The sequence below is a fragment of the Pelodiscus sinensis genome, chromosome 10 (assembly GCF_052426305.1).
Source record: "Pelodiscus sinensis isolate ZL-2025 chromosome 10, ASM5242630v1, whole genome shotgun sequence".
In the NCBI taxonomy this organism is placed as follows: Eukaryota; Metazoa; Chordata; order Testudines; family Trionychidae; genus Pelodiscus; species Pelodiscus sinensis.
The window spans coordinates 28,419,858-28,443,098 of record NC_143061.1 but is presented as its reverse complement, the minus strand read 5'-3'; the positions used below and the strand labels follow the sequence as shown (position 1 = coordinate 28,443,098).

Here is a 23,241-nt window from a genome sequence, read left to right as displayed (position 1 = left end):
GGAAATAGTAGCCATAATATAATTAAATTTAACATCTCTGTGGAGGGAAAAACACCAGAGTAGCCCAACAGTGTGGCATTTAATTTCAGAAAGGAGAACTACACAGAAATGAGGAAGTTAGTTAAACAGAAATTAAAAGGTACAGTGCCAAAAGTAAAATCCCTGCAAGCTGCATGGAAACTTTTCAAAGAGATCATAGTAGAGGCTCAACTTAAATGTATCCCCCAAATTCAGAAACACAGTAAGAACCAAAAAAGTGCCACCATGGCTTAACTATCAAGTAAAAAAAAGCAGCGAGAGATAAAAAGGCATTGTTTAAAAAGTGGAAATTAAATCCTAGTGAGGAAAATAGAAAGGAGCATAAACTCTGTCAAGTGAAGTGGAAAGTATAATTAGGAAGACCAAAAGGAATTTGAAGAACAGCTAGCCAAAAATTCAAAAAGTAATAGCAATTTTTAAAAGTACATCAGAAGCAGGAAGTCTGCTAAACAACCAGAGGGACCACTGGACAGTCAAAATGCTAAAGGATCGCTCAAGGATGACAAGGTCATTGCAGAGAAACTAAATGAATTCTTTGCATTGGTCTTCATGGCTTAGGATATTAAGGAAATTCCCAAACCTGAGCCATTCTTTTTAGGAATTGTCCCAGATTGAGGTGCCATTAGAGGAGATTTTGGAACAAATTGATGAACTAAAGAGTAACATCGCCAGGACCAGATGGCATTCACCCAAGTGTTCTGCAAGAACTCATATGTGAAATTGCGGAACTACTAGCTGTGGTTTATAACATATACTTTAAATCATCTTCTGTGCCAAATGACTGGAAGATTAGCTAATATAACTCCAGTTTTCAAAAAGGTCTCTAAAGGTGATTATGGCAATTATAGACCAGTAAGTATAGTTTCAGTAGTGGGCACATTGATTGAAACTATAGTAAAGAATAGAATTGTCAGACACTTAGATATACATAATTTGCTGGGATTTCTGTAAAGGGAAATCATACCTTACTAATATACTAGAATTCTTTGAAGGCATCAACAAGTATGTGGACAAGTGGGATCCAGTGGATATAGTGTGCTTAGATTTTCAGAAAGTCTTTCACAAGGCCCCCCACCAAAGGCTCTTAAAATAAAGAGGGATAAGAGGAAAGGTCCTCTCATGGATTGATAATTGGTAAAAATAGGAAACAAAGGGTAGGAATAAATGATAAGTTTTCAGAATGGAGACAAGTAACCAGTGTTGTCTTGCAAGGGTCTATACTGGGACCAGTCCTATTCAACATATTCATAAATGATCTGGAGAACGGGTTAAACAGTGATCTTGCAAAATTTGCAGATGGTACTAAACTGCTCAAGGTAGTTGAGTCTGAATCAGACTGAAGAGCTTCAAAGGGATTTCACAAATCTAGGCAAATGAGCAACAAAATGATAGATTCATTTTAATGTTGATAAAGGCAAAGTAATGCATATTGGAAAACATAATCCCAACTATACTTACAAAATGATAGGGACTAAATTAGCTGTTACCACTCAAGGGGGAGATCTTCGAGTCATTGTAGATAGCTCTCGGAAAACATCCAGTCAGTATGCAGCAGTAATCAAAAAAGCCAACACAATGTTAGGAATCGTTAAAAAGGAGCCAGAAAATAAGATAGAGAAAATATTATTACCTCTATATAAAGCCATGGTATACCCACATCTTGAATTCTGTGTTCAGATGTAGTTGCCTCATATCAAAAAAGGTACATTGGCATTGAAAAAAGTTCAGAAAAGGGCAACAAAAATGATTAAGGGTATGGAATGGCTTCTATATGAGGAGAGATTAATAAAACTGGGATTTTTCATCTTAGAAAAGAGGAGACTAAGGGGAGATATGATAGAGGTCTGTAAAACCATGACTGGTTTGGAGAAGGTAAATAAGGACAACATTTTTATCTGTTCCAATTACACAAGAACTGGGAGTCCCCAAAATGAAATCAATAGGTAGCAGATTTAAAACAAAGTATTTCTTCATACAAAGCACAGTCAACCTATGGAACTCCTTGCCAGAGGATGTTGTGAAGACCAGGACTTTAACAGGGTTCAAAAAAGAACTTGATAAATTCAATGGCTCTTGGCCAGGATGGGTAGGAATGGTATCCTTAGCCTCTATTTGTCAAAAGCTGGGAATGGGTGACAGATGAGGTATCACTTGATGATTTCCTGTTCTATTCATTCCCTGTGGGGCACCTGGGATTGGCCACTGTTGAGAGACAGGATACTGGGCTAGATGGATCTTTGGACTGATCCAGTATGGCTGTTCTTATGTTCTTAGAAATGTTCAATTTATAGCAGTGTTCTCAGTTTAAACAGACCAAGAAATGAGAGAATTTGGAAACAGAACTCCTTCCTGGTGCTGATTCAATCCCCCGCTTTCAGGGTTGAGTTATATTGGAAACTTTGAAGTACATGCATTCTGTTCAGAGAAGAAATAATGGCCTTTTCCAGGGCATCTCACTCCAGCACCTTCACTAAGTATTAAATTAACATTATTTGGAAAAACAAACAAACCCAAATCGGGATTGGAGTATTTAGCGGTGTAGTCAAAATATTAGCAACTGAGCTTCTTAGCCCCCTTTACACATAGGGAGAATGACACAAAGGGGTCAGAGTAAGTGATCAGCATCTGTTCCAAGGTATGGCATTTGTTTTTCTGAGGTGTATATTTCCTTTAATTATTGTTTATTTTGAGGATTACATAATAATAGTCTGTGTTGCACCTGAGCAATGGGCCGGGAAGGGAAAAAAAGTTATAAATATTTGGACTCTTATGTAGAGTGATGAGTAGAACTACTCCCAGAGTAAAGTGCATCTCAGTGTGGGGAAGGATGTCACAACTGGATTCAAATCTATACATTTTTCTTATGTACTAGGGATGTTTAAAATGTGGGTAATTGGCTAACTGTGAACAATTTCAGAGGTTACATGCACTTGAACCGTGGGTACGGCAGTTGGCTCCCCAGGAACTGTTACAAGGCAGGAGCTGGCCTTGAAGCCGGCTCCCTAGGTGTACTGCCTCCTGCCTGTGCTGCTGCTCCTGTTTGAGAGGCAGCAGTGTGGGGTGGCAGTCAGCTCCCAGGGACTTAGTGCACACCAGGACCCAGCTTTTAAAAGCCAGCTCCCGGCAAATACCAGTGCTCCCACCTGCCACCAGGTGCTGCTGCTTTTGATACAGAGGGACCAGAATGGGCTGGCAGCTGGCTCCCTGAGAGCTGAACCGGGAATCGCGTGTAATTCTTTGGGTTACCCATTTTAATGGCTACACATTTACATCGCTCTTATGTACATTACAAAGTGATTTTTTTAAAATCTTATCAAGATTTTTTTATTTCTAAACTGTAGCAATTCAGCTTTTGAATAGCCTTTATATTACACAGTTTTCCAGAGTATTTATACTCATCCAATTTAGATTTTCATGGCAACCTTGTTACTTTCTTCACCAGGCAAAAGAGACCATTGCCAATGCACAACCAAAACAAGCTTAAAATGTTACAGTACCATCATTTATGTATATCTAAATATTTTTAAATCAATGACACTGTAATGCAAACTTTAAAAATATGCAATAAGACCTCAATACTATGAGTCATTAGGCACTAAATGGCATGGTTTTTGGAAACACCTTATAGCACAATAGCAGCTAGAGACAGTGGTGTTATTTCCTGGAAAAAAGAGAGGGGGTGGGAAAGAGTGCATCTATAAATTGTATATGCATATATATGGTAGATATATTAGACATAAAATGTAGTTCAATCAAGTTGTGCACATTATTTAGGATTTGACCCAGTGTTCACTGAAATCTGATGGAAGGACTCCCATTCTTTTGAATGGGCATTTTGGCATGATCTTGGTTCTGTAACTGTATTCTCCCTTCTCCCTGAGCAGGGAGCTCTCTTTTGTTTGTTTATGAAGCACCTTGCACAACTGTACTAATAAACAATTTAAAATACACATCTTTGAATCCCCATACAGTATCCATCCATTAAAGGATTATTGGGCACAGTACCGTAGAACTTCTGCAATACTGAAGCCGGAGAAAAGTTGCGTAAGTGGTAGAAGCATTGCAGACATGCTGTGCTCAACATCCGTTAAACAACTGCAATCAGTCGGAAATGGCAGTTCAGTTGCCTAATACAAATTTTACTCATTTTCTCAGAACTGTTGGTACCTTAAAAGCAGACTTAGGACTGGATAACTAATTTCCAAAGCAGTTGACTATTTCATGGTTAACTGAGTTGAGTCATTGCAGGGAAACTGTAGACAGTAGACAGAATTGTTGATAAAATAATCCACAGTACCTGCAGCTGGTTTAGACTTGTACAGTGCTTCTTTGTTAAAAACCTCTTGCTGGTCTGCACTGTGCAAAGCTTCAATGACAAATGGAGTAATCCTTCATGTGTTTTACTTGATTTTGAAGTGTAGTCACTGCTTTTACTATTAAAATGTTAGCTCTCACATGCATTGGGTTAAGGATTATATGGATTAGTAGAGTTTGTGTGGCATTAGGATTATTTTTCTGTAAAAAGTATAATATAGAACTACTTTTTAGACATTTTTTGGAAAATTGTATAGCTTTCCAATATTTGCTGTCATTGCCCACATGTGAAACTGTACACGTAACAGCTGGCAAAATAACCCAACTTGACAAATTGCACTTGAACTTCAAAAGTAACAGGATTTTCTTACTCAATACAGATCTGGAACATTAAAATCCCACTTCTCCTGCAGGACTGAGTGTATTTTATTAGGATTTTTTTAACCAGAACTTGTCAAAGGACTTTAGTATTATTTGGTACAACTCCCCTGAAAGATTGGTGTAATTTTAAAGTATCAGGACTGTAAATCAGAGCTATCTGCTATCTTCCCCTTCCCTCCCACACAGATCCTTGGAGCCTGAGAGCACCCACCCTCCATGTGTCTCAGAGAAAGGGAGAGGCACAGGTGGGCAAGATCCTCTACCTACATGTGAAAGGGTCTTTCAGTTCACAGATACTAGGGAGATGATATTGTTTACAGCTTTTGTCAATCTTCTATAAAATAAGTTTCCATGGGCATAACAGACAATAGCTGGCCAAGAAACTTGAAACAATGTTTCAAGCAGGGAAAATCTTGCCATCCCATCGTTAATAGTCACATTGATTGAGTAAGGAATACTGGTTTTGAGAAGAAAATTTTCTTTTATTGCATTTTCAGAATTCATCATCTCAATAAGTTACATTAGTAAAACAGTGAGATGCCATTAGGTTTCTGTGTAATGGAGATAAATTTGGACCTGGTATGAGCGATATACTTTGCTAGATACAATTGAGTTAATTAAGCTTTCTGCTAACTCTCCAGAGAACTCTAGAGCAATATGGCTGTTATGCAGAGCAGAATTTGTTCTTTGGTTTTTAAGGAAATGTCAGCTGTATAGCACTAGCAAGCATGAGCTACTTTTCCATGCTTCAAGAAACCCGCTTTTTTTCTCATTTCTGATTCTGCATTTATGGAGGCTGTAATCTTTGCAATTCCTGCTTCACAAATTGCATTTCAATGCTAATTTATTTTGGAAATATATTCAACATTACAAATATCAATTTTTAAAGATTCGGAAACTACCAAATTGCTATGAAAATGAGGGCTCAGAAGGCAGAACAAAGTTCATCCCTGGAGTTAATGGAGTCACATGAAGGATGAGTTTGGCCCACTGTTTCCTGTCAGGTATGTGCTAATTTGTTCTTGTTCAAGGTAAAGGACTTGATACAATTAAAACTGTTGCAACAGTCAGGGATCATTATCTCAAATGCTATGCATTTTTCATTGGAAAGGAAACTAAACTGATGAAAGCAGAAAGCTGCACAGCAATCCTAAATACATTGTATAACCATATCAACTGCTCAGAAAGGGGAAAGGACGTGGAGACACCAAAGAAATACATGCATGATTTGCAAAATACAGAACTAATACTTCTACCTTTCACTCTCTAAGCCTTAGGCATTAATAAGACCCTACAAAATACATGGTCCATTTTGGTCAAGTTCCTGGTGTGGTATAGTGTTAGTATCTTGTTGTTTACTATGCGTGGGCTGTGGGGGACCCCCATTGGCAGCTGTCTGTAAGCACGGCCCAGCAGGGGGTGCCTTACCACCCCTGGGCAGTGGCTAAAACCAGTTCTACAAGTTAAAGGAAGAGACTGAACAAAGAAAGTGTGTGCGCGAGGGGAAGGGGCACTTTTTCAGGTTGAAGCCATGAAAGAGAGAGACTGAGGAGGGGGCTGGAGTTGTAAGGGCCCAGTCACCCCCATCTCGAGGGGGCCTGAGTCATCCTGACCCTAATTCCTGTAACCAGATTACATCTATGCTGTGCTGTACCGTTGAGAAGCAATACACTCCCTCTATTCTACTGGCTGGTGGAGTCTGTGCCTGTGGCTACGGGGGTGCAGGATTGGGTGGAACTCCAACTCGCCGTTGCACATGGTCATAAGATTTTTAAAACAGTAAATGTCATGATTTCAGATATTTAAATTAGAAATTTCACAATGTTATAACTGTAGGGGTCCTGACCCAAAAGGGGGTTGTGAGTAGAGCTGCAAAGTTGTGTGTGGGGAGGTCACCCTTGCCGCTGCACTGCCTTCTGAGCCAGATGCCTGGAGAGTGCCCCTGCTGGCCAGGTGCCCAGCTCTTAAGGCAGCATCACCACCAGCAGCAATGTAGAAATAAGAATGGCATAGTTTTGTGATATTGCCACCCACACTTCTGCCCTGCTGCCTTCAGATGTGGGCCGTTGGCCAGCAACCACCCAACTTTGATGACAGCGGCACAGAAGTAAAGGTGGCATGGTATGGTGTTGTCACTCTCATGTTGGCGCTGCTGCTGGCGAGACATTGCTTTCAGAGCTGGACACCTGGTCATTACCACCACTCTCCAACCACCCTGCTCTAAATTTGACACAGCAATAAAATAAGGGTGACAATACTGCAACTTTCTATAGTAACTTTGCAACTCCCTTTTGGATTGAGAAACACTGGTCTCCCCCATGAAATCCATATAGTATGGGGTAAAAGTACACACCAGACCAAATTTCATGGAAGAGACCAGATTTCATAGCCCATGATGTGTTTTTCACAACCTTGAAGTTGGTAGAGGCCTAGACATTAGCTTATGGAAAAGGATAGCTTAGCAGCAGCTGTGGGCCTTGGGCCTAGCACTATACTCGGATACATCCTGAGAATTCAAATGGCATGGTGCAGGCATGTTGGAGGGCACAATTAGGCTACTGCTTCATTGCAAGGGATGACATTCAGATTAAGAAACACTGGACCAAATTTATTCATGGTGAAACTCCAATGAAACCATAGAATTCTAGAAAGGAAGGGCTGGATGGGATCTTGAAAATTCATCAAGTCCAGCCATCTGCACTGAGGCGAGGACCTAACTCATTCCTAAGAGATGTTTGTGTAACCTGGGAGTGGGCAGTAAGCAGCCAAGGGACCAGACGAGATTCACCACTTCCCACAGAGCCCATTGACTGGGAACGGCAAAAGGCAGCTAACGGAAGCTGCAAACTAGGGATGTTAAATATTGGTTAATTGAATAGTCGATTAACCGCATGAATTCTTATCGGTTACTAGAATATTCTATAGTCCCCAGGGGCGGGACCAGCAGCTGGCAGCTAGTGCGCTCTAGCCCCACTCCCAAGGAGCCTCCTGCTACTTTGCGCTGCTGCCTCTGTATCAGAGATAACAGCCTGGGTTCCAGGCAGCAGTGGTCTGTGAGGGAAGCCAGTTTAAGAACCAGAGGCAACAGTGCAGGGAAGCAGTAGCCCCTATCTGGGGGGAGTGGAGCGCGCTCTGAGTTCCTGGACCCGGCATGAGCCAGAACTGAGCCAGGCTGCCAGCTTGCCTAGCTCCTAATACACTTTAAAGGCAGAGCCACAGCAGTAGTAGGTCCCAAAACCGGTGCAAGCCAGGACTGAGCCAGGCTGCTGGCCAGCCTGCTAAAAAAGTTGCTGGCAGCAAGGAAAGGGGAAATGCGTTTAGTCTATAGTATTAACCTATAAGCTTTTGCTTATCAGTTAATTGACTACACTATTACATCCCTTCTGCAAATGGCCATATTTAGGTAAATAAAACATCTGGTGGCCCACCGGGAGTAAACCCTGGTGAACCACATCCAGCCTGTGGGCCACTTATTGCCCACCCCAGTCTAATCTGTTTTTACAAACCTCTAATGATGGGGATTCCACAAATTTCCTTGGAAGCATATTCCAGAGCTTAACTATCTTTTTAGTTAGAAAGCTTTTCCTAATACGTAACCTAAAACTTCCTTGCTGCAGATGATTACTTCTTGTCCTTCCTTAAGTGAATACAGGCAGTCCCTGGGTTACATGGATCCGACTTACATCGAATCCCTACTTACAGACAGGGTGAGGCAACCCCACACTAGCTGCTTCCCCCCAGCAGACTAGGGAGACACGAAGCTAGCGCCCCCGCCCCCATCAGACCAGGGAGACGCGGAGCAGCTTTTCTCAGCAGACACCTCAGCTTGAGAATAAAGGACTGAGGGAAGTGAGGTGTGGGAGAATAAAACTGAGCTCAGAAGAAATGTTTGGCTAGAGTTTCCTCTACAATATGGACCAGTTCCGACTTACATACAAATTCAACTTAAGAACAAACCTACAGTCCCTATCTTGTACATAACCCGGGGACTGCCTATATTCAGAACACTTGATCTCATTTCTCTTTATAACAGATCTTAAGGTATTTGAACGCTATTATTCAGTCCCTCCTCAGTCATCTTTTCTGAAAATTTAATGTGCCATGGTTTTTTATCCTTCCCTCATAGGCCAGGTATTCTAAACTTTCATTTTTTTGTTGCTCTCCTCTGGATTGTCTCCATTTGTCCACATCTTTTCTAAAGTGTGGTGCTCAGAATTGGACACAATATTCCAGATGAAGCCTTGCCAGTGCTGAATAGAATGGAGCAATTACCTCTGTCTTACAAACGACCTCCTGTTAATGCACCCCTGAATATTAGCCTAGATTAAGAAGGATTCCATTCTCCAAGGTTGCATCTTTCCTAAGTATTACATTAATTCAGAGAAAACAATGCATATACAATTTTTAAGGTTATTTAGTAGGTAGGATAACTTGCCTGGCTTTTTCTCTGAGTCATCCCCAAGAGGGAAAACTGCATTTACAAACAAAGCAAAAATCTTCCTGAAATACACAGATCAAGATTTTTAATTCATTATCATTACTGGTCAATATAGACACTAAATTACTTTTATAATGTGATAAGCACCGATCATAGCCTTTAATTATTTTTCCACTTTATTATATGCTGAGCCAAATTCAGAAATGCTCATGTATATTTTTAAAAATCTGTTTCTACTGGTAGAGTTTGGGTTATGAATGGAAAGCAACCCTTACTGGGCAGGAGTAGCGCAAAAAGGCCCATTTTCACAAAACCGTTCTCTAAGAAAAAAATATTAGGGAAATGTGGTAATAACATTACTTAGCTCATTTAGTTGGTATGAATAGAATTTGTTTGCAGCTATTCATAGATAAAATAACGTTGAGGTTAGTTATATTGTTTTATTGTAGGTGGAATCAGCTAGTTGAAACCTTGGTATGAGCAAGCTGTTCGTAATGACATACCTTCAATTCTTTCAAACCCATTCTTTCAAGCAGTGTTTCTGCACTTCAGCAGAGCTCCAGACTGAATTGAAATGGTGAGAGTCTGAGCTGATGTAATCTGCAAGTCAATCATACTTAATTGGCCTAATAAATAAAAACATTGCCTCCGTTATAAAATTCCCACCCTCGCTGTCATGTTTTCATTGATTAATTCCTTCTCGTTTACCCAACAGAGAGACAGTTTTGCACCAAGAAGTGACATGTTTTGGATACCATTCACTGCCTGGCAAAGCAGAGTTACTAATTATAGTAACTTCTCTGAATTCAGTGGTTCTTTAGCAGCAGAGTGAGATTAGCTTGACTTTACACAGCAGTCTGCTCCATAGGTTATATTTTATCTGTGAGGAGTTAGGAATATTCTTTGGAGGGCAACTGATTGCTTTTTGTTTGTTTTTTATGCTTAAAATGAGACATTAAGGTCCCATTTCGACAAAATAATTCATCCCATATCTTGTCCCACAGACTTTGAGACTTTTCTTCTGTTTAAAATTAAGCAGGTGCATCATAGAATTAGGCCGTTTTGCTCAGGACCTTGAATGATTAAGCCTTTATGGCTATTAACACCCCCACTGACTTCATTCAGGTAGCATTGGATTTAACAGCCTGATACTGTATTAATGAAGTCAGCGGAGAATTGCCATTGACTTCTGTGGCATTGACTCCTAAACAAGAGCAGATTTTAGCCAGGCAGGATTACTCAGTGGCTGAGGGTAGGAGGATTTAGCCCTATAACAATAACAAAATTTGCTGATTTTAAAAGCCTTTAAAGCAGCTTATGCCTGTTCTACTGAAGTCATGCCAGAACTTCCATTGACTTTCCCAGGAACAGGTTTTGGCCTAATGTGTTGTGCTGAAAGTCTGTAATTTTTTAAAAAGCAAAAATCATTCTTACAGGATTTCTTCAGATAATGTTTGTACATAAGAGTCTAGGCACAAACTGTATGGTTTTGTTTGATTGTGTCCTCGGTCACTAGGGCACGTCTACACTAGGAAATTATTTCAGAATTACTAAGTTCAAAATAATAACTTCCGAAATAATAAAATCAAAATAGCTTGTTCCCACTACGGAGGAGGATCTAAATTAGTCTGAGCCAGATTCCGTTATAGAGGATGTGCTGTATGAGGTCCAAGCTGCCATCAAAGTGATGAAGAACAACAAGGCAACTGGACTAGATGGAATCCCCGCCAAAGTCTTCAAAGAAGGCAAGCCAGAGCTCCACAAACAACTCCATCTCCTGCTTCTCAAGATCTGGAACAGGGAGCAGATACTGGGAGAGTTCAGAGACAAAGTGATCATTAGTCTCTTCAAGAAGGGCGACAAATGGACTGTGGAAACCATTGCAGCATCTCCCTCCTGGCAACAGCAGGGAAAATCTTAGCTCTAATCCTTGCAAATTGACTCCTGCCACACTCAGAAGAAATTATTCGAGAATCCCAGTGTGGCTTTTGATCATTCGAAGGAACAGTGGACATGATCTTCACCGCTCGCCAATTGCCTCCCCCCCCCACCAAAAAAAATGTTGTGAACAAAATCAAGTCTTATGCATGATTTTCGTCAGCCTGACCAAGGCGTTGGATTCAATCAGTCGTAGTGCTCTGTGGATCATCCTCTCAAAGATCGGTTGCCCCAGATGTTTGTCAGCATCCTGAGGCTGCTTCACAATGACATGATTGCCACAGTGCTAAGCAACAATGGATCCCAATGCAACCCCTTTGAGGTCAAAACAAGAGTCAGACAAGGCTGCATCATTGCCCCAGCGCTGTTCTGCATCTTCATCACCATGACCTTCTCTCTCATTGACAGCAAGCTTCCAGATGGTGTAAAGATTGTCTACAAATGAATGTGAAGATTTTCAATCTCAGGAGACTGAACGCCAAAAGCAAGACCTCCACAACTTTGATCATGGAGCTCCAGTACATGGATGACAATATGGTCGCTGCTCTTTCTCCTGTAGCCCTTCAGACCATCTTAAGCACCTTCGCTGAAGCGTATGGGAATCTCGGCCTCAAACTGAACATCAAAAAGACCATGGTGCTCCATCAACCCTCGCCAACTGGACAATCTCATGTATTTTCTATTGAAGTTAACAGAGAACTGCAGGAAAACATGGAGCATTTTCTGTAACTTGGAAGTCATCTCTCCGACATTGACAAGGAAATCCAGCATCACATGAGCTGCACAAGCCCTGTTTTTTCCCTCCTGAGACAAAGGGTCTTTGAGAACTGGGACATCAGTGCCAAGACAAATATCCTTGTGTACCGCACTGTGGTAGTTCCAACACTGCTGTATGGATGTGAAACCTGGACAACATGTAAGTGCCACCTGAAGGCATTTGAACAATATCAATCAACGCTGCCTTGGGAGAATCCTAAATATCCCTTGAGAGGACAGGTGTATGAACACTAGCATCATGGAAGAGTTGACCAGCATTGAGGGTATCGTCACCAACAACTTTGCTGGACTGGTCATGTGGTCTGGATGCCTGATCAGTGCCTCCCCAAACAGATTCTTTTTTCTGAGCTGAAGGAAGGATGGAGGAGTGGTGGGGGCCAGAGAAAGCGATTTAAGGACATGTTCAAGGCAAATATGAAAAAGTGAAGCACCAGTGTTAACATCTGGGAGAAACTTGCCTGGGCCCATTCCCAGTGGAGAGCGTTAATCCATGAGGTCATGGTGCAATTTGAGAGGTCCTGCCTCAGCGCAGACAAGGAGAGGCGGAGAAGGAGAAAAGAGTTGCAGAAACTGCCCTGCACCCTGCCAGTAGCCACCAGCACCTGCCCCTTCTGTGATAAGACCTGCAGCTCCAGAATCAAGATGGTCAGCCATCAACAGATCCACAAATAGGCAGGTGACAGAAAGACACCCTACTTGTTATCGAGTGTCCGCCAAGATCTCAAGATGGAGCCTCAGGAAGCACTAGGGAGTAATTACTTCACATTAGAAGTACTCTGGGGAGTAGTTATTTCAAAATAGCAACAGTGGAGTGTCCACACTCATGCTATTTTGAAATAACTATTTCAAAATAAGCATTATTCCCTGAGGAAAGCAGAAGTACAGATTTCCAAATAACCAACACTTTATTTCGAAATAACAGGCTTGGTAGTGTGGACTCTCTGCTTATTATTTCAAAATGGGGGGGGGGGGGCGGAGTTATTTTGAAGTAACTCCTGAGTGTAGACCAGGACTCAAGAGATTGAACTCAGCTGTCCTTGACCTTAAATAAGTGCACAAGATGGGGCACCCTGTGCAAAGATTAGACACAGTGGCAGTCCTAGTTTTTGGGAAGCACAGAGATAACACAGTTCAAGCCTGTTGGTGTTTGATCCCCAGAACTGGTTGGGAGGTAGGAAGGGCAGAATTTCTTGCTCCGAACAGCTAAGCAGGCCCGCCGACAGAGGAGGTTGGGGGGAGGGGTGGGACAATTGTCCTGGGGCCCACTGGACTTAAGGGGGCCCAGCTACGAGGGTCCTTTTTAAATAGCATGGCAGCAGACACAGAGAGACCAGGAGCTTGGGTCCATGGAACAACAGGGCAGGGGCACCCAGAGCTCCCTGCCACTTTAAACCCCACTCGGGTCTGCAGGGTGGCAGTGATGTGGCGATGGGGTGGAGCTCTGCTCCCTGCTTCTTTAAACACCTCTAGGGTCTGCAGATGAGGATGGAGTTGTGATCGATCAGGGGGGTCCTCTGATTGGCAGGAGAGGCTCAAAATTTCCCCAGAGCCACAAGGCACCTGTTCTAGGGGGTCCATTGATTATGCTGCCCTGGGACCCAGAATTCCTGTCAGCGGGCCTGCAGCCAAGGTTGGAAAAGAATAGCTTAAAGGTGATTTCCTGCTACTGTGGTCTTTCTAAACAAGGATAGTTTACTGTATCAGGGTCTAAAGACACAATAGAATCCTTAGGGTGTATGTAATGAAATTCTAAAATTATATACACATTAGGGATGTAAGCAACTAGTCAAGTCACTACTCAACTAGTCGCTTCTCTCTCCCCCCTCCCCTTGCTGCCTCTATCAAGGCAGCTCCCCCTAGCACCATCTCCAAGGGAGGAACAGGAGGGGCAGAGGTACAGCTGTATTCAGCTATCCCAGCTTGTGCCTGTTCCCAGAAGCTGTGCCTTTGCTTTTTAAATGTAGTAAGGCAGAGTCAATGCGGAGTTAGCTCCTGAGGCAGGGAGAGAGAACCTCACTGTGGCTCTGCAGTTTCCCCCCCTTATCAACTAATCGAGGAGTCAATGGAAATTTCATCGACTACTTGATTAGCTGATTAAACGCAATTTAATATCCTTAATGCACATGTTAAAATCAATAAAGGCAAAAGTTATGTTAATACTTCTAAACCTTGCATTGCTAATATTGTAACTAATGTATTGGTTTTGTACCTTAGATTTGTAAACTAGTTCAAATATCTTTGACCAAATCTGTGTATTGCTATTCATCTTGCTAGTACTGCTCAATAGGTATTATTGCACTTCTGCAATTTTAAAGAATCACAGTACTATAAGATCAGTTTCAGTTGTGAAGTTTGCAGGACCATTATCATAAATCAAGCACATTGGATTAGGCACTTTTCTTTAAGAACAAAATACATACACATACTTCAGTCAGTTAAAATTTGAGGAGTTTGGGGGTTTTTAGGTCAAAACTGTTCTATTTTTTTCTGGGTAAAATATATAACAATGTATTATAGACTTAGAAACCGGTTTAGAGACATAAATTTAAGCTGGTATGAGGGTTTGAGAAAATCAATCTGAAAAGCAGGCTCAGGATTTTTTGTTTTGAGTTTTTTGAGTTTTGTTTTTTATTGCTAATAGTCAAAAACTTGATTTTAGAGAACTTAGTAAATGAAAAATAAAAAACAAGGAAGAAGTTAGGCCTACAAGAACTTCATAAAACAGAGTAGAACTGATTGTAAAAATAGCCTCGGGGAGGGAAAAAAAGATTCCTACTGATATATTGAAACTTATCAAAGCTCACTGACAATAAAACTTAAAAAACAACAAATAGTCTAGCAGCACCTTAAAGACTAACAAAACATGTAGATGGTGGTAAGGGCTTTCGTGGGCACAAACTACTTCTTCAGATGGGTTGTGCCCATGAAAGCTCATGATACCATCTACATGTTTGTTAGTCTTTAAGGTGCTTCTAGACTATTCATTGTTTTTTAAGTTTTTCCAGGTACAGACTAACTCAGCTACCCCTCTGAAGCTCACTGATAATGTAACTCCATGAACATATGCTGTTTACATATGGCAACATACATATATAACTGCTATACAGTGGTCTGATTTTTTTTTTTGCTAGTCACAATCAGTTTGTGAAGGCAGAAATGGGATTATTGTGCATAAAACTGTTGTATAAAGAAACATTTTCACTCACAATCATTTTCCTTAACAGGCTCACTACCAGAGCCCGGATCAGAACCTTTATCCCTTTCCTTACCCCATGCTGACTTATCAGGCTCTCTGCCTAATGTAGCTAGAGTGAAAAAGGCAAAGGTACTGTAATGTCCTAACATTCAGTACTTCAATGTTTTTAACAACTGCTGCAATTTCTTAAGTTCTTGATATCTCAGCAACAGATCATATTCTTTCAACCTGCATGAGAGAGTGCTCTGTACCATTGTTGTAGTCTTTTACCAATGGGGCTGTCACTCAAGAGACGGGTAAATCAGTCTTCCTGCCCATTCATTTCTTAGCATCTCTGCAAAGACAGCTAATGAAAGGGTCAATCACCCGCCCTTGATACTCAATTTGTTCCATTAGGATATCTGCCAAAGTCATTTCATACAGGTCACCAGTAGATGCTGACTTTTAGTCACTGTTGACTATGTCAATGCTAACAATCCTAAACTGTGCAACAGATTCAAATATTTTAAAAAGTAACATTTAAATTGCTCCTTTCTGACTCAACCCATGGTCCCACACAGATCACAAGTTGCATTCCTAATGAGATCATGATGAAGTCATTTCATTTTGAGACTTACTTTATGTCTTCTTCAGTTTCCTTTGTTCCTGCAGTTGGAGCCATTCCAGTCTCCTTACTAGGTGATGTGTGCTTTAAAACATCTTTTCATCATGTTGAATGAGCAAACAGACGTTTTAATATCATTCTGAGGAAGGGAACCTATTAGTTAAGCAATAGTCAGCTAGCAATCCAGCACAGAGTTGTACGCCAAACTTTGACTCATATAAATGGTGTTCTGCAGCTCAAATTTAAATGTCGTATATGAGTTGTACTGCAAAGTATCCCAACTATCATTCTGACTTTTCTTCTGTTTAGGGTTCAGTCCTGTAGTCTTCACTCATTCACCAGTCCCAATCTCTTGAGTTATAACTGAGTAAGGACTGTACATTTGTATGCTTAGTTTGCTTTTTTACATTTATATAAAGTGTGCACTATATGATAGATGTGCCCCAAACATCTCCTGCTACCTCCTTGGGTGTGTCTAGACTACATGCCTCCTTCGACGGAGGCATGTAGATTAGCCAGATCGGAAGAGGGAAATGAAGCCGCTATTAAAATAATCGCAGCTTCATTTAAATTTAAATGGCTGCCCCGATCTGCCGATCAGCTGTTTGTCGGCAGATCGGGGCAGTCTGGACGCGATGCGCCGACAAAGAAGCCTTTCTTCATCGGCACAGGTAAGCCTCGTGAAACCAGGCTTACCTGTGCCGATGAAGAAAGGCTTCTTTGTCGGCGCATCGCGTCCAGACTGCCCCGATCTGCCGACAAACAGCTGATCGGCAGATCGGGGCAGCCATTTAAATTTAAATGAAGCCGCGATTATTTTAATCGCGGCTTCATTTCCCTCTTCCGATCTGGCTAATCTACATGCCTCCGTCGAAGGAGGCATGTAGTCTAGACACACCCCTTGTTTCCTCTTTGCTCAGTAACATATACAAAGATCTTCATGGATCTTTCTGACATGTGGCTGTGGAAGTATTAACTTCTTGATAAAATACAGCATAGAACAGGCAACCAGGAGAGCTGGTTTCTGTTCTCATTGTTGGAAACACAGTGCCTATGCCTCCCTCCAACCTCTCTGTCCCATTTGTAAATGGGGTTAATAATACCTCATGGGGGTTTTCTGACTCTTAAGACCTGATCCAGTCCCCACTAATTTCACTGTAAGTCTGGCCGCTGATAGTTAATGTTTCTAAAATACTTTGAGATTTTCCAAGAGAGCAATTAGGTATAAACATGCAAAATATGATCATTACTAACATTTTTCTTTACTGCCTGTTTAAGATAATATACTCTGCAAAAGCATCATCTTCCTGATTTCCAACTATCTCCTTAAAGCATGGTGTGATCATTCATCTGAATTTAAATTGCCATATCTGAAGGTTAATTATAGTTCATAATTATTATTGGTAAATGCCAAAATCTGATATAATTGGGGATATCAATGAAGGTTCCAAATCCAATTAAAGTTCATATGAATAATAATAAACCAAAACATTGTTTTCAGTTAGGAAAAGTGAACAAGTTCTTGAATGCCATCTTCCAGTCATTCTTTGTAGATTTCTATTTGAGATTAAAAGGAATAACATTAAATTCCTTACTCAGTTATGTCAGTTATTTTGGTTGATGAGTTGTTAAGGCAAGTTATCTGCAGATAGGGCTTCATATTTTTGCTATCAATTATCAGAAATAATAAGCTACCTTACAGTTTAGAGATAGCAGCTGTGCCTCTGGCAGCCATTTTAGGAAACTGAGAAGTGTCATACCATAGAACCTCATGGTAAAAAGTAATTTAGCTACACAGTTACTATTAGAAAATAGCTCATCACTATTCTGTTATTTTATGAAGCTACCATAAAATAAACAGTTGGGTGCTACTCCCTTTCAGCATTTAAAAAGAAAATCTTCAGCAAGAGCACCCTGATTTAATAGCTTTGCCGTCCTGTGAAAACATTTGTTGGGTAGATATTCACTGTACTGCACTATTTTTGTGGGCTATGCTTTTTTAAAATTTGGAGTCTAAATCATCAGTGTTTTTCCTTAATATTTCTTCCATCAGTCCTTCACATTTCCTTCTTTCCCTCCATTCTTTGGCGAAGGCTTTAAGAAGTGATTTTGTGGGCTGCTGATTATTCAGAACCTTCACTGGAATCCTTGGCTAAGCATCTCATGCTCTCAGGGTATCTAGCTACATCTATATTCATGGGGTAGGGGTTAAACTGACCCACCTACAAAGCTCTGGGTGCAAAATTTGTTCCAATTCTGAGCAACATAGCTAGAATCAAACTACGTTTCAGGGCCAGTTCACAGAACCTTACTGAATACACTTTTTCCCATGAACTCAACTGATGTAATATGTAATGGCAGAAGCCATTCAAACTCACTTCCTTGGGACTTAAATCAGAGTTGAATTTAATCAGCACAGCGTTGAGGAGTATCTGAGGGAAATATAGGTTTTTATCTAGCTTCCTGTCATTTTTATTCTTCTGGTGTGGTAAAATGCCATGTAACGTTTCTGCCAGCTCAGAAATTCTTAAAGCCATGAATGTGGGCAGGTTATAAAATACAGTTGTTCAGTGTGTTAATGAATGTACTAAGGCATGCTATTTAGTGTGTTTTCCAGTAGCTTAAGCAGGATCGTGAAAGGTACTGAACACCTCTTTACAAGTGCTGATCACTGTCAGCCTCTGGGAGCTCTTGAAGGCATTACAGGACTAGGTACTCATTACTCCAGTAAAAGTTATCACCTAGAACCTCCTAGTCTTCTCCCCTCATCCATGGCTGGTTTGACTTAGATGTGTATGATTAGTGTGTGTCTGTCTCCTCCAGTTACATCAGCAGAAAACAAAAAGGCTCTGAGGCACCTTCTGCTGGAAAATGTGCAGATTTCTACAAGCTCTGTCAGAGACTGATATCTCAAAGGGTCAGCAGCAGCATTGTGAACTGTATTTTCTCAGCTCTATTATATATTATCACAGACCAATACTGTAGTCACTCCAGCCGGTAGAGGTGACGGATCCACAGTGACAGCTTCCATACTTGCTTTGATCAGCTAGCCCATAGTGTCAGCTTGAGATCAGAGGAAATAGGTTGAAAATGGTCAGCATGGTATTGTCAGGGAAGTGAAATTGATCTGTCATTCACTGGACAATTTAGAAACAATTTACCAAACAAGAGAAGTGTGTATAGAGCGGATCAGAACATGGTGATGATAATTGTGAAAATAGATGAGATCTTGAAGGGCTACTTGAGCAGTTAACAAGACAGACTAACATAGACTGCCACATCTATCATCATCAACTCTTTTCTGCTAGCAAGTCCTTTGACTTCGTGCACATCACAGGAGAATTCATTTTAAATAATGGAGAAATTCTTTTAACAAAGAGAAATCAGGGAGTTTAGAATATTTCCTGTTTCTATTTTGCAAATTCAGTGATTCCTAGAGGCAGCCTCAACTGTTTGTCTACACAGCTGGAATTGTTGCTGAATCCCAGAATCCTGATGAATTATCTCCAATTACAAAAGTGCACCTTTCTTAATTGGTGCAAACAATATTGAATCAAAATAAATAGTCTGCAAGAATTCAATATGACTAATTCAAGACAGTATGACTAATTTTAGTAATTAGATTCTGTTGATTCTTTTTTTTAGTAGTTATTACTGTCACCTGTGGGTCTGAAAAAACACTTTTGCAAGTACTGCTTTTCAGTCCCTGCCCTCGAATTTTTTATGTCCAGGTGTTTATGTAACCCCCACACCTACTGGCTGTGGTTCACTCTCCCATAAAATGGCACTTAGATTACTTGCATAGAGGAAAGAATGAGTTTGTTCTACAGTCTTAGCTGAGAGCTGGTTGGCTTTTAGCTCAAGTGGTGGAGGCTCATGGGAACTCCAGAGGTCCCAGGTTTGGGTCTGCTTGTCAGCATCATACTTCCACCCGCTATACTGGATGTGCATCTGTTTTGACTACAAAAGGATCATAGGCATGTAAGAGACCAGGCGGCTGGTCAATAGAAAAAGCTGAAGGGACAGCTCCCTACAGTGTTTTGTTCACGGTGTAAGCATCACAGTGTCTGATCTGATGCACACTTTCCTGACTGGAAACATGCTTTTTTTATCTGATCAAAATCTAACTAGACAGGAATTGAAATTGTCTTGCGAAACTCAAATTTCACCTCACTTGAAAACTATTTGATTAAGAAATCATACATAAAAATACAAAATCACTGAGAAATTATGTACTTTCTCAGTTTGTATGAAATTTTAGTTTGTACTGACTTCACTGGCAATTTTTACGTGGCTTATTGTAAAACTAGGCAAATATCTAGATGTGTAAATGATCCCTCTGAAATACTGCTGTGTACCCCCAAGAGTACACATACTCTAGTTGAGAACCACTGCTTTAAAATACAGTGAGTGATCGTGCTGTCAACAGAGATTGCTCACTTAATCAAAATTTCTTAACATGAGTAACAAGACTTTGTTTTTTAAAAAACATTCCTGTGTATTCATTGCTCATGAGAACAAGGATGTCATCATCATTCCAGGCAAAGTGGTGGGAGTGCTTTGGCCATGAACTGAAGAATCCCCAGCCAACCTAATCCTTGGTTTCACTTCCAGTTGTGCCGGACAGTATGCCAGTGTTGTGATTTTAACCAAAGAATTAAGTTTCCAAACCCTTTCCCCCTTGATACCTTAATGCAGAATTTGATCCTACATTTTCCTAAGTGGAGAAGCCAGTGTGCCAAGTAGAGATGTGTAATGGATAGGAGGAGTGCTGACCAGCACCTGGGCTATGTCTACACGGCGCTATTTTTGAGGAAGAGGAAATGCAAATGAAGAACTCATTATCATATCTCGTGCTCTCATTTGCATATTCTCTTCCAATCCTTTTTGTGGAAGAGTTTTTTGTGCAAAAAAACGCAGTATGGACGGGGCCATTTTGGGCAAAAAAACCCTTTCGTGCAAGAACCCTTATTCCTCAAAAAGTGGATCTAGTCACGATCAGGATATTTTTCTTTATTTTGTGGTTTGGTTTGAACTGCTCTGTGTGAATCCGTGCCTCCCCTCCCCAGTTACCATCTAGCATTGTTCCCAGAGATTTTCCTCTGTTTTAATTTTGTTTTCCTTAGTTGCTCTGTAACATCTAGCAACCAAGTATCTTTTGTTTTGTATCTTTATCTTTTGTTTTGTAATAAAAATCACTTTTTTAAGGTAATGATTTGATTCTTGTGTCCTGGAAGGTACAGGAGGTCTGTCTGTCTGCCTCCGACTGAGAGGTCAGCTACTAGAGACAGCAGCTTGTTTTTTTTTTCTTTTTTTCCCCTTTTTTCAAGTTGTTTTAGGGCAAAAGGGCTTGGGGTACCCCTGGAGATGGGTTCAAGTTTTCAACCCGGTTTTAGGGATAAAATCACTTGATGGTGGCAGCTTGTTTGTTTGTTCATTTCTCAGAGCCAGGGAATCTGTGTCTCTGGGAAGTGTTAGTAACCAGTGCCTTGCAGGCCCTCACCTTCTGCACTCAGAGTGCCAGATTGGGGAACAGCCCTAACAAGATATAATAGTGTAGGATATAATAGTGTAGGCTTTGCAAAGCCTCGGGGAAGCCGGCAGCGGAGCAGCCCTCGCACGCCTGGGCTGCCCCGCTGCCCAAGCCCCCACGCGGCTTTCCAAAGCCTCGGGGAAGCCGGCAGCGGAGCAGCCCATGCGCACCTGGGCTGCCCTGTTGCCCGAGCCCCCCCGCGGCTTTGCAAAGCCTCGGGGAAGCCGGCAGCGGAGCAGCCCAGGCGCCCCGCGGCTGTCCCGCAGCTGGTGTCCTCAGAGGCTTTGCTCCCCATCTCCCTGGTCTGCTGGTCTCCAGCAGACCAGGGAGACGGGGAGCAAAGCCGCGGAGGACCCAGGCGGAGGGACCGGGGTGCGTCTCAGTCCGCCGCCCGCGTCTTCCTGGTCTGCTGGGGTTGGGGGGGGGGGCAAAGCTAGTACGCTCCCCCCCCCAGCAGACTAGGCTTTTCTCCAGACGCCTGTGGCAGAGCAGCTGGGGCGCTGCCAGTTGGTCCCGCAGCGCCACTCTGGGCTCTACTGGACCAACCCGGCAGCACCCCAGCTGCTCTGCCCCAGGCGTCCTGATTCAGCTGCTGCTGGTCAGTTTCAGCAGCGGCTGAATCAGGACGCCTGGGGCAGAGCAGATGGGGTGCTGTGCTGGGTTGGTCCAGTAGCGCCGAGGAGCGGCGTTACTGGAGCAACCCAGCAGCACCCCAGCTGCTCTGCCCCAGGCGTCCCCAAGTCAGCTGCTGCTGAAACTGACCAGCGCTGACTACAGGAAGCCCGAGGCAGAGTTGCTCTGCCCCGGGCTTCCTGGAATCAGCTGCTGATCAGTTTCAGCAGCAGCTGACTTGGGGACGCTTGGGGTTCTTAAGTTGATTCTGTATGTAAGTCGGAACTGGCGGTCAGTTTCAGCAGCGGCTGAATCTGGACGCCAGTTCCGACTTACATACAGATTCAACTTAAGAACAAACCTGCAGTCCCTATCTTGTACGTAACCCGGGGACTGCCTGTACTGTGTAAGAAGGGAATTAAATACTAATTGCAAAGGAGGCCATGGTAACTACGAGGTGATATCACATTCAATAAACTGTTTTCACCATGGGCCAAGTTTTCAAACTTAGGCAGCTAAAACCAGCTGCGCTCATTTCATACTTAACTGCTGATACTTGTTTCGTATGCTTTGTGGGACTTTTTGGCATCTGCTTTAGAAAACACAACTTTTTTATTCTGATTCTGATCGTGTTTACCCTGGTTTTAACAATGCATTGGTTGAAACCCAGCCCACGGCCAGAATTTTTTATAAATATGGATTGAAGAGAAGATGGTTGGGGGTCCCACCTCCCTAAAAATAATTCTGTTCAGCCAAACTTACTTAAGCAATTATGGACAATATATTCTGCAATGTTGAAATAAAATGTGTTGTAATGGATCATTTGAACAGCACTGTGTCAGGCTAGACCAATAGGACAGTATTTTTTTTCTGTCAACTTGATTAGCTGCAGTTAAAAGCCTGAGCTTGGGTGAGAGGTACCTAATTCTTATTCTCCTGCCACGCAAAAGGAAAAAAGTATAAGTACATCCCCAGGATGAATTATACATTTATTATGTTGTCATAAATGTTGTATGGTACTAATTGAATTATAACACTTGCAAAAATACTGAGGAGTATCTGCTAAATGAATTTTTATTCTATGGAGAACAAGAGCTCTGAACTCCTTGACTTAAAGATGTTTTGAGAAGTTGTGTTAACCTTCTTTTAATAGGAATGCAATTAACCCACGCTGTTAGCCCTGTTAGCTGTTGAGTGAATTCTGCTGTCTCATTGTGGCTGAAGAGGCCTGTACTCTCTACCAGGCTGCCAGGACTATGAATGCTGTTCTTTGGACAGAGCAAATTTGGGTCTGGAGCAGTGATGTCTGATCTGAGCTGAGGATGTTAAATATCGACTAATGGACTAATTGAATAGTCGATGCATTTTCCATCAGCTATTCAATTAGTCGATAGGGCGATTCCGCCTTT

General features: G+C 41.8%; 1 protein-coding gene across 14 annotated transcripts in view; it reads left to right on the top strand.

Moving 5' to 3' along the window:
* MBNL1 (muscleblind like splicing regulator 1) overlaps positions 1-23,241 on the top strand; it is a 199,035-nt gene that overhangs the window by 108,732 nt on the left and 67,062 nt on the right. For 2 of the 14 annotated variants that reach the window (XM_014569967.4, XM_089780816.1), the window contains exon 2: positions 5,624-5,738. The exons of the other annotated variants lie outside the window; for them this stretch is intronic. The gene's annotated coding sequence lies outside the window, so the exon portion shown is untranslated. The remainder of the gene's footprint in view (positions 1-5,623; positions 5,739-23,241) is intronic. 14 annotated transcript variants of the gene reach the window in all.